Raw genomic sequence first — 17,841 nt, forward strand, 5'->3', positions numbered from 1 at the left:
TAATTTTCTTTTAGCTTTAGGCATTATATATTTTATTGGCCTACTTTGTGATTTAAAGCTCTAGTGCTCTTGGAGATGAGATGTATGAGACATAGGCCCTTTACTTTGCCATTTGGAATGTGCAAGAGGAGAGCTTTTGAAGCAAGCTTTGGAGTAATGTTTTTGGCAACCTTGCATTTTTATTCTATGTATTCTGCTCGTTTGACCCTTTGCTAGCAGCCACAACATTAGCGTTAGCACTAGGACCATCTTGCTACCGTCACCATTCCTCTCCTTCTACTCTCTAGGCCCCATCCACAAAACTCGTGGGTTTCCCTTTTTCCATTTGGGGTTTTGTAGGTATACCATGGTGTTTCCTTTGAATGTACCTACGTAAGTAGTAGTTACTCAAGCTTTGCTTAGCATGTTCCTATGCTTAGTGGTGAACTCTTACATGTGCGGCAACACCAGGGTCTATTCTTGAGGTTTGCATACATGTATCTTTCTATTTCATGAATACAAGGGTTCTTTATTGGTGTATTTTTTGTGTTATATTTCATTGTGCCATTTCTATGCCTTATGACAGGTTTTCACTTGAAGTACGTGCGTGTGCATACACATCTATCTTGTAGGATAGGTGTTGTCAACTTGAAAACACACAGGATGTTATGTCACTATCTTAGTGTCATTTAATACTTGCACTTTAGCATTAGATTAGGAGATGTGAAAAATAAAATTTGTGTGAATTTAGAAGAGTATATACAATCCATCCTTCTTAGCACTTATTAAGTGATAGGAAAGTTGCACAACACTCACAATGGCAAAGGAATAGAGGTCAAATAGAGATCTAGAGATCTAGGACTTTTCTGTACTGTTGTTGATACATCACGTTTATATATTGTTTAGTAAAAATAACATTGATTATTTGTGCATGCAAAATTCCATTTTCATAGTAGGCGCAAAGAACAAACACATGCACACACATTACCTTGTGTTTGTATTTTGTTTAGAAAAAGTAACTTTGACTATTTGTGTATACAAGATTTCATTTTCATAGTAGGCACAAAAGACATACGCATGCGCGTGCATGCACACACAGAATGTGTGTGTGAGAGGTACGGGACTCTTTGCACATCTCTTATCTAGATCTCTTATTCTCTCTCTCTCTCTTTGTTTCTTTCATGAAGCAAGTCAATGGTAAGCATGAGTGATGATAATTCAATTTCATGATATGAATAAATACATTTTTTTCAAAGAAGCATTCTTTGCTTTTAAAGACGAGTGAAACTTTATTATGTAAGCATTGGAAATGCTAGAAACGTATATTCACATGCAATGATTGGGAATTTGGTTGTGGTCTTATTCTTTGAAGGGTTTGTTTTCTCAATCATTTTAGGCTATCTCTTATATAGTTGACTTGTACTCTAGCTTTGAATTGTCCATGAATGAAAGAAAGCAAAAGTGACTGAAAGGTTTAGTAGACTCACCAATCTTACCCTTCTTATTGTGATCTCTTTATTGGAAGGAAGCCTCATGGTTTGATAATTTGGTGATGCCACCTCAAGTACTCAACCTATCAAATTTGGATTTGATTCATTTATCTCAATTGATGCTAAGGGAGTAGAAAAGCAAAAGAGAAGAAGCTTTTCCTTTGAAGTCTCCTACTCTTTACCTTACTCTTTCAATCTCTCATGGATGTAATGATTGTGTCAGGCCTCCACATAGTATGATAGAAAAAAAGAAGAAGAAGGTGATGAGAAGAGCAATGAGTAGAGGCTTCTTTCTCATGGTCCCTCACCCTCTTTCTCACACTCACTCTCTCTCTTGGTCTCTCAAGCTTTGGCTATGGTAGAAGTAAGAAGGGAGTAAATGGAAGTAAGGGCTTAAAATTTTGCAGATATAAGAATGAGAGATTGAGTGTATACATAACATACATAGGGTTTCATAGGTTGGCAGTCTAAACCCTTGTTTTCTTTTAAGTTTATCTATTACTCTTTTACACGTCTATTGCTTTTGGACATGTAGTGCTAACTTCTCATATGATGGATAGACTTACCCATGAATCTAATGTTGGGGGTAAAGGCGCCTGTGCCTAGCCACTTGTATATTACTACACTGACAGTACCTGCTACTACACATTGCAAGTTGCGGGCGCTCGTCACCATCACTTTATTCTTTATTCTTTTAGTAACAGTTTGAATAAAGGAAGGCCTGGTCACATATTGTGAGTGTTTGGAGTTCCCATTTGGTCTCTCTTTCTTTCTTGCGCTTGCTCTCTTGTCATAGCTCTTCTAAGAAAGTTTCGATCCTTCTCACCTTTTAACTGGTATCAGAGCATGGATTCATGACTACTTGAGCTTGGTTCGTGGGGTCTTCAACTTCTTATTGATTATCTACATACATTGGGCCTTCTTCTCGACAGCCATAGCCGACTCTCTTAAGCTTCCGTCACTCCTCGGCTTCTCGAGCACCTACCCTGCCCCTTTGGGCATCCTCATGACATTGTATCAGAGGTATTGTTTCTTTTGTTCAGGGTTTTCATTGGTTTATAGGTCACACATGGTATTTACAGAAAGCGATAGTTATATCTCATGTCATTGGAGCTTTTATGCCTTACTTGGAGCTCTTTGAGGCTAGCTTGGGCCACTTGTAGGCTATTCTTACCACCATCCCAAGCCCCCCATTAACCATGTTGAAGCACAAAGGTGCTGCTGCCCTGCCACGGTGGTTGCGCTTCTTTTCTAAAGGCTTGGACTATATCTACACACTACTAGATTTGGCTCCTTGATCATTACCCTCTTCCTTGGCACTAAATCAATGCTTGGCAATCTTGGTTGCAATGTATTGATGCTTCTTTTGAGCTTTGGGACATTGATTTGAGTACACATTGACTGTAATATATAGCAGCAGGTTTGTTAAGGTCTGCAGAGTAGAAGTGTACAAGTCCTGGAGCTCATCTACACACACTATCTCATACTTGTATGCTATGCCATTAATGTCTATGCTTGGTGGATGTGCTGCTAATGCTTTGCCATCATTTTGGTGATGATTTGGACATGCAAATACTCAGTTTCAAACAGTAAATCATTGCTGTACAACAGTGGGCTGTCGAAGTGCCTCTAATTGCCTTTGGTTATGCCTATTGGTTTTGAGTTATGTCTTGGAGCTATGCAATGATGTATTGACATTCGGTGATGACTTTGAACTTGGCTTTGATATCAGTTCATTGATTGAGCTTGAGATCGGCTTTGGAAAGCATTTGGATGCTCCATCTTTGATGTACTTATGGCATGTACTTTGCTTATGTCTGACCCGTCTTGACATGCTTGGCCTATGCCACTACTACATGTTAGTTACATTGTTTGGAGCCGATTGCTACTAGGGCCTTGTCTTGGCTTGAATTTAGATTCATAGAGCTTACTTGTGATATTTCTTGGCTTTTCCGAGTTGTATTTGGGATACAGTTGATGTCTATGGATGCTATAATTTGAGGCTCCACAACCTATACGCTCATGATGTCTTATTGATGCTTGGTCTTGGATCTTTCATCACTGGTGCTATCATATGCCTTTCTTGAGCTTCTTGGCTTGATCCATACAGCTTTTGTGCCAGTGGGAGCATCTTTGGATGCTTTACAAACATTGAGTATGTGGTTTATGCTATTGAGCTTTGAGTCTTTTGAGAGTGGGATATTCTTCACTTGGATGTTGTATGATTGATATGCCGTGGTCCGCATACATGTATTTGGGTTGATTTAGGCTTTGTACTCTTTGAGCATACACATATTCGTGTTAAGTCTTGCCAGTGTTGTGTACACTTTGTCCTATTACACAGGGGGTGTGCCTACTTACTAATGGATTCTTTTTGATATGCTTGGGTTTTTGCTCGATGTCCATATGACTGTCACATGCTAATTTATACCCGCTTGATGTTGGTTATGCTTTGACAGTCAGTGGTTGACTTGGTGCATTTATTTTGTTTACAGTTTGCTCTCATTATACCTGACTGTACTTTATTACAAGCAATTATGCATGGATTGATGTGGTATTTTTATGGTGAATCAACCTGATTTTATGTACTCTTGATTGTACTTGGTGGGCAGCATCATTAGCTATCAGTTCGTGGTCATTTTGCTTTGGTTTTGGTGGTATTTTGGCTATTTACTGCAAAAAACAAGCAGTTTTGAATTGTCTACATCGTTTTGGACTGCATTATGGGTTCTTCTTCCAATGACAGTGCTATCTTCAATGTCAATAAGCTTGATGCTATGAATTATGCTTATTGGAAGAGCCAAGTTTGGCATGTAATGGTGCAAAAATCACATATAAAGACACTACGGATGCATGGCAAGCAGCCTGAAACTATAATTGATGACGAATGGGATGAGCTTGATGAGTTATGTAAGTCTAACCTCATCTTGTTTTTAACTGAACAGGTGCATTACAATGTGGTTAAAGAAGCATAGAGTGCTTGGCAGCTTTGGGATAAGATAAAAAACCTCTATGATAAGAAAAGTCCAGCAAGTCAGATGTATTGGTTAAAGCAACTTATGGACATGTGCATGAAGGAGAATATGACGATGTCTGCTCACTTGAGATAGTTTCATGCTATTCTCAAGAACGGGCATTACCTTCAATGATGAGGTTACTCCATTGTTTTTGCTTGGGACTTTGAGTGAGTCATGGGATGTATTCTGCACTACCTTATGTGCTCCTGCTACTATTTTGAACCTGCATGATGTAGAGAGTGCTCTTTTTTAGGAAGAGGTCGACTGTAAGAACTTGGATCTCTCTCGTGTGTCACATGCTTTGATTGTCAAGAGGCCAAGACGGTAATGGAGAGAATGACCGTGGGTATGGATGTGGCAGAGACTCGTAGAAGTCTAGGTCTAAGTCACGTGGTAAGTCGCACAACAAATCTCATGAAAGAAATGCTAATGTGACATGTCATCATTGCGGCAAGAAGGGTCAAATATACCCACAATGTCGAGTTGCGCAATGAGAAGCGCAAAGAGAAGGGGAAATACAAAGTATAGGAAAAGTCCTTTGATCGTAGCATTATGCATGCGAAATCTAGTGTGAAAATTGAGGAGATAAATGTCATGCAAACTGATGACTCCAACAGGGAATACATACTTACAGCTAGTTCTTGTGATGTTATGTCGTTGAACGAGGTTCACTCCATGTATGCGCAGTGCTGGTGCTAACCCTCAAATGAACAAGGTGAAAAAGTCGAAAAATCTAAAGCAGAAGGCAAGGCCAAGGCAAAAGTAAAACAGAAGTCGAAGGCGTGCCAAGAATTTGGAAATATAAGAAGTGTAAAAAAGTCCTAAATAAAGAAGAAAGACGCACGAGAAAAAGTGCAAGTCAATAATTTGGTAAAAAGACGTAGGGCGCACCATGATTTTTTTTAAAGAGTGCCAGGCTCTCGCCCATACAATTTGTAAAAAGTAGATGGGCGGTAGGAAGGAAGCTAGGAAGATAGGAGGACAATGGAAAAAAGGGCCTAGGCCACAGTCGGCCGTGTAAAAAAGGGGATAAGGGGATGATCGCCCAAAAGGGATTTAGGGTTTTGTATATAAAGTTGAAAAGTGAATGAGAAGCTCATTCTTGTGTGTGGCCAAAAGTGGTTCTCCTCCTCTTCTTCTTCTTCTTGCTTGCTTGAGCTTGTGCTTGAGAGAGAGTGTGTGAGAGTGTGAGGGAGTGAGTGTGTGAGGGTGAGAGACCGGGGAGGAGAAGCTCTCCATCTTCTCCTCTCTTCTCTTCTCTTGTCTTGCTCACATCAATGGAGCTTGGAGCGTGGAGCTTGAGGATGGAGCTCCCTTGAAGCTTGCACTTGGATCGTGGAGCTACCGGAGTGCTCGGGAGAGGAGGTAACTCAATTGGGCATGGAGGTAAGCTCACTACATCTGTAGATATGGATGGTGTGTCGGCTATGTGAGAGGTAGCCATTAGTGCTCGGCTTGGAACGCTTGAAGCAATAAGAGGTCCGTGGGTCTTGGCGGTTGATCGCCACAACATTTTGGTTCCATTGCTGGGACCAACGGATTCAAGCCTTGAGCGCTTGCACGCTTCAAATCGAGCATCGAAGTAGGGTTTTCTCGAACCGCTGCTTGAGATAGATAGGTAGGAAGCGAGGGAGTTTGAAGGGGTATTCAATCTCCTTAGCAAGTAGGTTTTTGGTTTTTGGACTTGGAAAAGCATGTTGGAGTAGTGTAGGTATTTCCCTTATGATTTTTTCTTGCATTTAGGTAGGATAGGAGCAAAACATTGGAGCACGTAGTAGGGTTTTTTGTTGCTGTATAACAGGAAAACTGAAACAAGAAAAAGAAGGGTAAAAGATGAAAATTTGGGTTAAATATTGGTGAGGGGAGTAAGACTAAGGTGAGTACATGCCTGGGCATGGTGATAAGGGGCCAGGAGTGGTAAGGAAGACCACATTTTGCATTGCAGGGTTTTAAGTGAGCTGGCGAGAGGAAGAAAGAGCTTCATTGCATGGACCTGCTTCAATCTTGCCATCGAGGAGTTCTTTGTCCACCATAGGTAGTTCCACACCTTCCCCTGCATGAGGAGCTTGGATCTAGAGGTGCTCGATCAGTAGGAAGGCCTCGATCGCTCGGCGCGATGAATTCTGTGGAGTTCGACGAAAAACGCGTCGCCCTTGACCTGTTTGAGTGACGACAATTCTGGGTTGAGTCCCAGAATTGGCCCTTGGCCCGTCCTGTATTCGGCCCTCGGCCCACTCGACTCAGACACCCACCACTCGGCCCGTCCAAATCGACCCTTGCATTTGGCCCACCTAACCCGGCCGAATCGAGCATTTGGCCCTTGCGATTTAGACCTATTGGGCCGAATTCGGATTTGGTCAAATTTTTAACTTGTAGACCTTGAAATTGACCTAGAGACCACATAAAGCCAAAAGCATATCATAGATCTATCATGGGGCTGAAATCTAGAGCAAGTAGTTCAAAATTTGGCTATGAACGACCCTTCAAATCGCATATGGTATTTAGTATAATAGCCCTGTGGGTCAGGGGGGACTGCCCCTGGACCCCCGCAGAGGGGGCTCTGCCCCCTCCGTACCTTCCCCAAGTAGGTTGGAGAGAAAACACACGCCGTGACAGGTCCTCCAAATTGGATCCTAGTGTAGTAATGGCTCTACACGAGCATAGATTCTCACTTGCAAAAGAGCAACCAAAAGCTTATACCCAAACAAAGACAAACAAAGGCCCTAGAACCTTAATGGGCCAATCTAGCCAACAAGGGTAAAAAGGCCACACTGAAAAAACATGTATGTGTTGCATTCAGACTACATCTAGTCAAAGTGGAAAGCAACAACATCAAGCTACAATTGGGAGGATGACTAGATATGACAGTCTTGATGATAGATGCACCTTGAATAGCACTGCATAGACGATCCAAGACATCAGTGGAGAATCCATATCTGGTCGTGCAGCTGGGGACTCAAGGGTAATTGTCAGAAGGCTTAAAATTATAAATCAAGACTCGGAAGATGAAGACATAGTACCCCCTACTTATCTTAGGGTCAAACTCACCGCAAAAAGAGAGCACACAGTCAATGCTCTCATTGATGAAGGAGCTGATTTTAATATTTTGACCTATGACGCATGGACCCTACTAGGCCAACTAGAGCTCACACCGACTAATGCAACTCTTAGTCCTTATGGGGGACACTAACAAGCACTTATAAGAAAGTGCAAAATCCTTGTAACTTTTGAAATGGAAAGCTTGCCTATCCTCTTCCATGTTCCTCCAAATGGTGCTAATTGTGGAAAAGAAACCCTCCTAGGAAGACCCTTCAGAAGGGCGACAAAGTATGAGGCTGATTATGTAGCACAGATGATACACTTGACACTACCGGGTGTGAGGATAGTCACCCAAGGACAAGCGGACTAAGTTGGATCCTAAGAGTGTGAAATGCATTTTCCTGAGCTGTGGAGATGCAGGTGAGATGGGTTATGGCCTCTGGGATCCGCAGGCGCGGAAAGTCATCCACAACCATGATGTAGTCTTCCATGAAGACAAGATGCATAGGCAGCCTGAGAAGGTGGTAGAGATACACATGATTATATTCGAGGAGGAGCCATGTACTCTTGCACAACCAGTAGGAGAGCCTGCAGCACCAGTTGGTCCACATGGCCAGGGTGTTGGACATGATTCTAGACATGGAACAGAGCTTGTAGTGAGATGGTCTACCAGAGCTAGACGTCCACTTGATCGATTTGTGCCCTCGATGCATTATGTCTTGGTTATAGATGCAGGAGAACCTCTCACCTATGATAAGGCTATGCACAGGGGTGATAGTCACTCCTGGGAGAAGGCTATGCAGTCTGAGATGGACTCCCTGCATAAGAATATGACTTGGGATTTGGTTGCATTGCCTAACGGCAAGAAGGCTTTGCCATGCAAATGGGTGTACAAGCTAAAAAATACCCTTGGGCACTTCAAGATGGCTTATAAAGCAAGACTTGTTGCTAAGGGTTTTAAGCAGGAGCATAGAGTCAAGTTTCATGAAGTCTTTTCTCCTGTGGTCAAGATGACCACCCTACGCTTGGTTTTGGCCTTAGTCGCGCAGCTTGAATTTGACATGTATCAGATGGATGTTAAGAGTGCATTCTTGCATGGGGATTTGCATGATGAGATTTACATGGAGCAGGCTAAGGGATTTGCAATGTTGAGATATTTGCAATCACACCTACTTCAGTCTCTTTGTGAGAAGCAGTAAGGGCTCAGGACCAGAATCCCATATGCACAGTAGGAGAAAGTACCACCACTCAATTCCTATAAAGCATTGTACTTGCACTCTTTTTCTATGCTTCTAGTAAAGTGTCATGTCACAATCAATACACAAGATTGTGTTTATGAGTCCAAGTCTCAATCTTGGAACCTAATTCACTTGTGTAACAATTTGTCCTTGTCAAGTTCAATGTCTTCGTGAGTCTCTTTTTCCTCTTTCAACCTCCATAGCTTCTGTACTTGCCATGCTCTAGATCTCGGGTATTTTATCATGGTATCAGAGCCCAGTTGGGCATGGCACTGCTTCTCTAGCTCCATTCTACTCTCATCTAGCTCAGCTTGAGCTTAGTCCAGCTCAAGTTAAGTCTAGGAGCTCATCTCCTACTCCTTCTCCACTTGATCTTGTGGCAGCCATAACCAATGTGCACATCCCTGCTTTTAAGCTTCCATAGCTTTCTATAGAGGGCATCTCTCTCCAAGCTCTCTTCTGGAGATTTATTCCTTGACTCCCAAGGCTTCTCTGTATCACATAAAACCCTGACATTGCCCTGACTTAAGCTCAACATTGCCTCTTTTCTCAGGTTCTACCCTGTGTGACTCCATAACTAGGTTATATCTAGCTCACTTGGAGCTTCTTGATCTCCTCCTACAAGCCTAATCTCAAGACGCTATCTTCTAGAAAGTTGTTGCCCATGTCAAGATGCATGAGCTTGGCACAATACAACTCGACATTGCACACTCTATGCATTGGCATTGCTGAAATTCGTCATTGCTGTCAAAATTGTGCTTACTGCCTTTCGTGCTGTTGCTACAGGTCATCACAATGTTGACAACCACCATAGGGCATTGATAGCCCATCATTCAAGCTTCATTTTGATAAAAAAAGTTTTGAAAATGATCCATTGTAGCTCCCACAATCAGCAAAAAACCAAGGTTGGGTCAAAACCCTAATCCAGGAAGCCATAGCCAAACTTCATCAAGCTAAAAAATCTCATCACTTTCTCTCTCCTGCCACCTGGAACAACCCATTCTCACTCATATTTGAAGGTTCCATCATCAAATCAAGAAGGGGAAGATTTGGATCTGAAAGATCTTGAAGGATTTTGCAGATTTGGAAGACTTAAGGAAGAAACATAGTGTCTATTGACACTCATTTTAGTGCTCTAAGCACTTGTTTCTTTTGACATATCCCAACAAACTCTTCTGCTACTTAAATCTAATAATTTTGAAGCTGATTTGTTGCTGTTATCGCAAGTTTAACATGGGCAAAGATTCTCCAACTGCCTGTTTCAAAGGAGTCAGGTTTCATACCTGGCAAACCCGCATTAAACTCATCCTGATGAAGAAGGGCCTCTGGGCCATTCCCACTAGAAAAGAAAAGAAGCCTCATGATGCGGATATTGCTGTCACTTGGCAAAAAAACAATGATAAGGCTTAGGCCATTATCAAACTGGAGCTAGACGATAGCTATATCCACCATGTGGATAACTATGAGACCTCACAGGATACATGGAAGAGACTTGACACTTTGTTCGGTGCACAGTCTAAATCATCAAAGTATGGCCTCCTGATAAAGTTTTTTAGGCTTGAAATGAAGTCCAACACATCACTTGCCACACATCTAAATTACATGGAAGGACTTCTAACCCAACTTGTAGGAATCAACATTAAAATGGAAGAAGATGTTTGCATCGGTCTTCTACTTAAGAGTTTGCCTCTTGAATATAATAATGTATCAACAACTCTAATTAATATGCCAAACCCTGAACTTGTTGATATCTAGGCATCACTGTTAGAGGAGGAAAAGAAGCTAAAAATCAAGGAAGAACCAAGCACCTCTAGAGATGAACATCCATTATATGTTGGCAACAGGTACAAAGGCAAGAAGGATCAGCTCTTTTGTGACTTCTGCAAAAGGACCGGACACACCGAGAAGTTCTGCCATGCCAGAAAGAGGTCCCAAAAGGCCTATCTAGTTGCAGTCAAAGAAGAAGAAGAAAACGGAGTGAAGGAAGAAGAAGAAGAAGAAGACCACCAGGAGAAGGACAAACCTCATCAGTCCTTCTATTCAGATAGACTTTTTTAGTTTTGTATTTCTTAGCCCTAATGCCTCAAACATAAACTTGTAAACTCCTCAGTTATCCTTGTACTATAGCCTCTGTACACTTTGTGAGGCCCGTACTACAGCCTCTGGATGTCCATCATGTTTGTGGTACCCACACTTAGCCTTTTCTACGATAGTCTCTGGTGTTTGGCCATGTTTATGGTGTGCCCACACTTTGCAAGTGTTGCTTTCACTAAAGCCTCTATACGCTTTGTACTTTTTGTTGTGATTGAGGAGGGATGTTGAGATATTTGCAATCACACCTACTTTAGTCCCTTTATGAGGGCTCAAGACCAGAATCCCATATGCACAGTAGGAGAAAGTACCACCACTCAATTCCTATAAAGCATTGTACTTGCACTCTTTTTCTATGCAATGATAGTACTCTTTTCTTTCCAATAAAGTGTCATGTCACTGTCAATACACAAGATTGTGTTTATGAGTCCAAGTCTCAATCTTGGAACCTAATTCACTTGTGTAACAATTTGTCCTTGTCAAGTTCAATGTCTTCATGAGTTTCTTTTTCCTCTTTCAACCTCCATAGCTTCTGTACTTGCCATGCTCTAGATCCCGCGTATTTTATCATGTAGAACCTTGCAGGGAGCACCTAGTGTGCAAGTTGAAGAAAAGTCTTTATGGCTTGAAGTAGGCACCTAGGGAGTGGTATCATAAGTTTAATGCTTTTATGCAGTCATAGAGCTACAACAGGAGTGCTATGGATCCGTGTCTTTACACAAAGAAAACCCGTGATGGCTCATTGCTTATTTTGGTACTTTATGTGGATGATATGCTGATAGCAGGGAAAGCTCATGATGAGTTGGATGCTCTTAGATCTAAGCTGGAGAAGAGCTTTGAGATGAAGGATTTGGGACAAGCCTCTCACATTCTTGGTATGTGCATTAAGCGCGATAGGCATCAAGGACTACTCTACCTCTCATAGAGAGAGTACATTCATAAAGTCCTTGAGCGTTTTTGCATGTAAGACGTGAAGCCTATTGGTTTTCCATTACCTTCCTATGTGAAGGTTTCACAGGTCGATTGTCCGTAGACAGTGTCCATAGGTAGATGAGGAGAAGGCTAAGATGGCCAAGATCCCTTATGCATTAGCCGTGGGAAGTTTGATGTATGCCATGACAGCCACTCGTCTAGATATTTCCTTTGTAATTGGTGTTGTGGCATGCTATATGGCTACACCTGGCAATAAACATTGGGATGCGGGTATCATGAGATACCTGAAGGGCACAAAAAATATGCGTATTTGCTACGGCAGCCAGGATACAGGAGTTGTGGGGTACACAAACTCCAATTATGTAGGGCATGCAGATAGTAGGAAGTTCACTTTCGGCTATGTATTCACCTATGCTGGAGGTGTTGTCTCTTGGATATCTAGGGTTCAGAAGTGTACGGCTCTCTCTACCACCCACTAAGGCCGAGTATGTTGCAGCCACTGAGGCTTGCAAGGAGGCCATATGGCTGGGCCGTTTGGCTCATGACCTTGGGATTGATGCTATACCTACACTGCATTCGGATTCTATGAGTGCTATTCAGCTAGCCAAGAATCCAGTCTTCCATGGGAAGATGAAACACATTGAGGTGAGGTATCACTTCATACGTGGGGTCATGGAGGATAAGTCTGTTGACCTTGTCAAGATCTCCACTAACAAAAATCCTACAGATTTGCTCACAAAAAGCCTCACTACTCAGTGCTTTGCCTTCCTCAGGAGATTAATGGGTGTTGGATGAGATGACGTTTTCCACATCCTGTTGTACATGTGTACATTGTACTGTATTTTATTTTTCTTTTCACTCCTCATTGGGGTAGATTCGCCTTTAAGTGGGAGGTTGTTGGGGGTAAACGCGCCTTTGCCTAGCCGCCTGTGTATTATTACACTGACAGTACCCGTCATGACACACTGCAAGTGGCGGGCGTCCGTCACCATCACTTTATTCTTTTTTCTTTTAGTGACAGTTTGAATAAAGGAAGGCTCGATCTCACATTGTGACTGTTGGAGTTACCATTTGGTCTCTCTCTCTTTCTTGGTCTTGCTCTCCTGCCATAGCTCTTCCAAGCAAGCTTCGATCCCTCTCACCTTTCATCTAAACAACTTGTGGGTTTTTTGATTATATACAAACATAATTATTAAGGCATGTCCGTGACTTTGAGATAAAATTTTGAGGAGAGTGAGCTTGGATCTCACTTTTTAACAAGATATTTTTGTTAAACGTAAATAACAACAAGGATCACATTGGCATCATGTGATGGCTTTACATTGGAATGGATTATATTTTTTGGATGTGTAACAAAGCGGTTGCATCATTATTTTGTAACATGAATTTGGGGATTGGGCACATTGCTAACACACACTTTGGAGCACACTCACTATAATACAAGGGTCGAGCACACATACTCTAGAGCATGCTCACTATATATCATGAGGGGGTCACACACTTTGGAGCATACATAGTGTTACACAAGCATACATGCTATAGAGCACACATATGGGGCATACCATAGAGTATACATATAGAACACACTATAGAGTACATGAAGAAAACACACACTATGGAGTACATAACACACATTAGAGTACATGAAAAAAACACATAATAGAGTATGAAGCAAAACACATGAGCACATAATTGTAGCCACAACAACACACACTAATGCGTGAGTACGAGTACTATAGGTCATGAGTACATGCTCTAGCATGTAGACACAAGCACATGCACATGAGCACATAGATGCACATTCACACTTGCACTCTCACATGCATGTGTTGCTACACTCCTACACAATTGTAAACACACCCCATCTTATGTACTAAGGCCATCACATGCATTAAGGCAACACTACATGCACATGGTTTGGTTTGCACCCATATTGACATGAAAATATACAACACATGTGTACAAATGATCACATGTGTGTGTATCATACATTAAGAGACTTGAGGTCACACACAAACTCACACACACTTTGCTAGAAGTTCATTACACAAATCATAATCACACTCATGGCATGAATACAAACATTCACCTTTGGCATATGGACATCGCTAGTGTGTAGAAAACAATTACCTTTTTAGGTCACATGCATCGACACCACTCTTAGGTCATGTAGGTGCTTTGAGAATAGACACACTCACAATATGCTTCGAGGACATACCCACACTTTTGTACCCATTAAGACCCCAGTACTAGTCAAGGTCTTCACAAGCACACATACACTTATCATCTGTGTGCACTATGTACTTTATTTAGTCTTGCATGTGTAGGTCATGCATCCCCATAGCATAGGGTTTTACACAACTTAGAGTACAATTCATGCACGAGCATTGGACTGTTAGGAGTTTGTTCATGCATGGTCACTTCTCCTATTAGTGCATAAAGAACCCAACCCTCTAAACGCACACACCACCTCTCTAGCACACAATTCCACTTAGGCACTAGTGCCTCTCTAGGATAAGCATTGAATTATGCTTCAAATAACGGATAGGGCTCATCCTTACCTCCTACTATTGGAATGGATGGAATCATATGCAAAGATAGGGGTTAAGAAAAGGCATTGTTAGGTTAGTTAAGATAGGAGGATGTAAAGATTCATTAAAACATGCTTGTGCTTACATATGCATATTGATATCTAAGATAGGCATCATGTAATCATACAATGGTATTTGTGATCATGCAACAATATTGATGTTTAGATAGTTGAGACTATGGACATACTTTTCACCTCACCCAATCTTATTGCCTCGAGTGTGAGATTGCCACCTAGAAGATGAGGGAAAATGTGGGAGGAAGGTTCCTCCTTATGGCGACAGAGTGAGAACCGGTGGGGCTTTGGTCAATTAGCTAATACTTGTGTCTAGTCATATGATAGGGAAGAAATCCTTGGCAGGCACGGTGATTGGAGATGGACATTGAAGAGGCAAGAGGGGTAAGTGTGAGATTGATCCAGGTTAGGGTTAGGATATCCAATGGTGGGTTGTTGGAGAATCTAGGAATTCATGATAATTTGAAGTATGCCTTTAGTCTCTAGTTGGTGATTGGTTGAAATTGTTTTAACATTGTTTGAAAAAGCATGTTTTAATTACTTTTATGTTGCACTAAAAGGCATTCAACAAATTCTGTGTAAGATGATAATTAACGAAGCTATTTTGATGTGTTCTCACATCATGGTATTGCCTAATCAAATAATTAAAACATTGGATTCATGGGTGGACAATCGTCACGATCATGCCAAAAGAAGATGGGATGAATTGTAGTGTGCAAACACTTTTGTGTAAATGGCATTGATGTTTTGCAACAATTATAATAACTTGTGTTAGACAGTCACAGTCATATCATCATTACATATTACTTAGAGTTGAAAGAGATTGTAGTTTAACCCATTACCACCCCAAGAAAAGAAGAAACCAACCATCATGGTACAACCCCCACTGAATCTAATTGTTAAATGGACAAAGTTTTTTGGAGGAGAGAAATATCATAATTGGCATGTAGCTCAATTTGAAACCAAATGAATAGCAAGATTTAGGAGTTTCTATGGCAAAAAGGCAAGGGAATCTTTGTCTTTGTAATAAAATAGATCATGAAGCAACAATTTGTTGGTATAATCTGAATGTTTGGAATCCTTGATTAGTATCATAGCCATTGCAAGAATGCGACGAGAAATGGTTCATTAGCTAGTCATCATAGATAATCAATGAAGTGAGGAAGCAGACATTACAATAAGTACATTGTATGTAAAAGTAAGAGAAATTTGTTATACCAAAGGATCTTGATCAACAAGAAGGTTTTCAAGAAAATCTTAAACAAATGAAATCTAGGTAGCTTGTTGGTACTAAAGTAACAGGTGGAGATGCGAGGTTTTGAAGCACTATTTTAGGTAGTGGTAACTTTGTCCTTGTAGTTAACATTTGGAGCAAGTGTTAGACTCAATCCTTGGTTTCAAGGAAACTTTGTTTCAAAAGATAAGAGAGGAATATAATGGAATGACTAGTTAAAGGGCTTGTCCATAACCCATCATTAGGGCCAAAAATGCTTCAAAAAATGCACTTTTATTAATCACGGGATTAAGAAAAGGGCTAAAGAGAGTTTGCCACATGTGCAAGAATATGGTATTCTTCTCTTTTTTTTTTTGGAGATAGTAGAGTCCACTTCGTGATTCTCTCCTCTATTTTAACCAAAATCTCCAAAGTTTTGGTAGTCCTAGAGTCCTTATTTACTTATAAAATCCGACAAAGGGCATAATAAAGATGTTGTGAAGTTAATGATGAATTTTTTGAAAGTTGAGAACTTTTTGGCATCCAATATATTTTAATTAGTTTTCTTACTATTCCTTTTTAGTTCATTCACCTTTCTCGGTGAGCTTCTTTCTCTTTGCAAAGTTAATTTAAGTATGGTATCCAAAATGAGTCCAAAATACACCCTTCTTGTTTAATAAACTCCTGTCTCGTGTATAGCCAAGGAGTTGATGAAAATTGGGAGCCAAAAATATTTAGCCTAAACAATTGGGTTACCATGTTGCCCTCTTGCAAGGACTCTCACTAGGTGGAAAGAAAAAACCGAGAGGATATAAAACATTATTGGAAGGGACATATCATTGCTTTTAAAATTATGCTTGAAGGGTGGTTTATCAAAGTGCAACATGTTTACATGGCCAAGGATATGTGCGCCTCCAAACGAGTGTGTTTCCCAACAAACACATTGTAAGTCTTGAGTTGATAACATATGTAATATTTTTTTCATTTAAGCAAATACTAAAAATGAATTCTTGCTTGCATATATATTTCTGTCAACAAACAAGTATTGAATGGCAACTTATGGAAAGCTTAAGTAGAACCTTCCATGCTATCATTAATACGATCCACAAAGGATAAGTTGATACAATGCGAGAGCAACAAAACTAAATCTTCGCAGGGTCCTATTTGCATTGTATCGTGGAGCAGCTGATACGGTGTGAGTGTGTGCAACAAAGCATAATCTTAGCACGATCCTTTTCACTCCATATCGTGGACAAACTGATATGGTGCGAGAGTGGCAAAGCGAAATCTCTGCAGGGGTCCTTCTCGCTCCATATCGTGGAGGAGCAAACAAGTGCGTGCAAAGCACAACCTCTCTATTTACGTCGTTTTGTAATGTCTTATTTTTTGTGAGACCTTATATCTATCTAAAAAAGTTTAAAAAAATTATATAAATTTTTTAGAATCTGAAAAAAGTGAAAAAAATTTAAGACTTTTTTGAGCTCATTTGCTATTTTAACACTATTTTAGAGCAAAAAAAACCAAAAAAATGATTAAAAAAAGCTCAAAAAAATCACAAAAAATGGGTTGTCAAATATGGCATGAATAGAGGGGTTGGGTTCTATTTTAAGGTGATTGTTTTGAGTTTTTTTGGCCATTTTGGGTATTTTTACTTAAAAATGATTTTAAAATTGCAAATGAGCTAAAAAAATTCTTAATTTTTTTAAGAGTCTAATAATTTTATGGAAATACTTTAGGCTTTTTTTGATAGATGTAAAGTCTTACTAAAAATAAAGAACATAACATTATCAAAGAGTCACATGTGACCATTATCTTAAAGTTGAAAAAATTTTGGGCTATTCATTTGCTTTTTTTTTTCAACCTATCATTACATAATTTGGATCCAAAAGATACTATCTTTTTGAATAGATATTGCATCCTATTGTGGCCTCATTTATAAATGCATCTTATTGTGGATTGGGACATCTTGTTATGCTTTGTAATCTAATGCTACCTGGCATTGAGGGGGGTATTGAGAGTGTAAGTATGTGAATCCTCCTTATGATGAAGGGGATAAGGGGACTGTGTGTGAATGTTCTTGAGGGGAAGGGGATCTTGCTTTTACTTGAGGGGATAAGGAGAGATGAGTGTGAATGGTCTAAGGGGAAGGGAAAACCCTAACCTCAAGAAAGCACAAAAAAATCACCAAAAAATAGGCCATCATGATATGGTGTGAATAGAGGGGTTGGGTTTGTGC

The sequence above is a fragment of the Lygodium microphyllum genome, chromosome 30 (genome assembly GCF_053477565.2).
Source record: "Lygodium microphyllum isolate KBCC chromosome 30, Lygodium_microphyllum_v1.1.10, whole genome shotgun sequence".
Taxonomy (NCBI): Eukaryota; Viridiplantae; Streptophyta; class Polypodiopsida; order Schizaeales; family Lygodiaceae; genus Lygodium; species Lygodium microphyllum.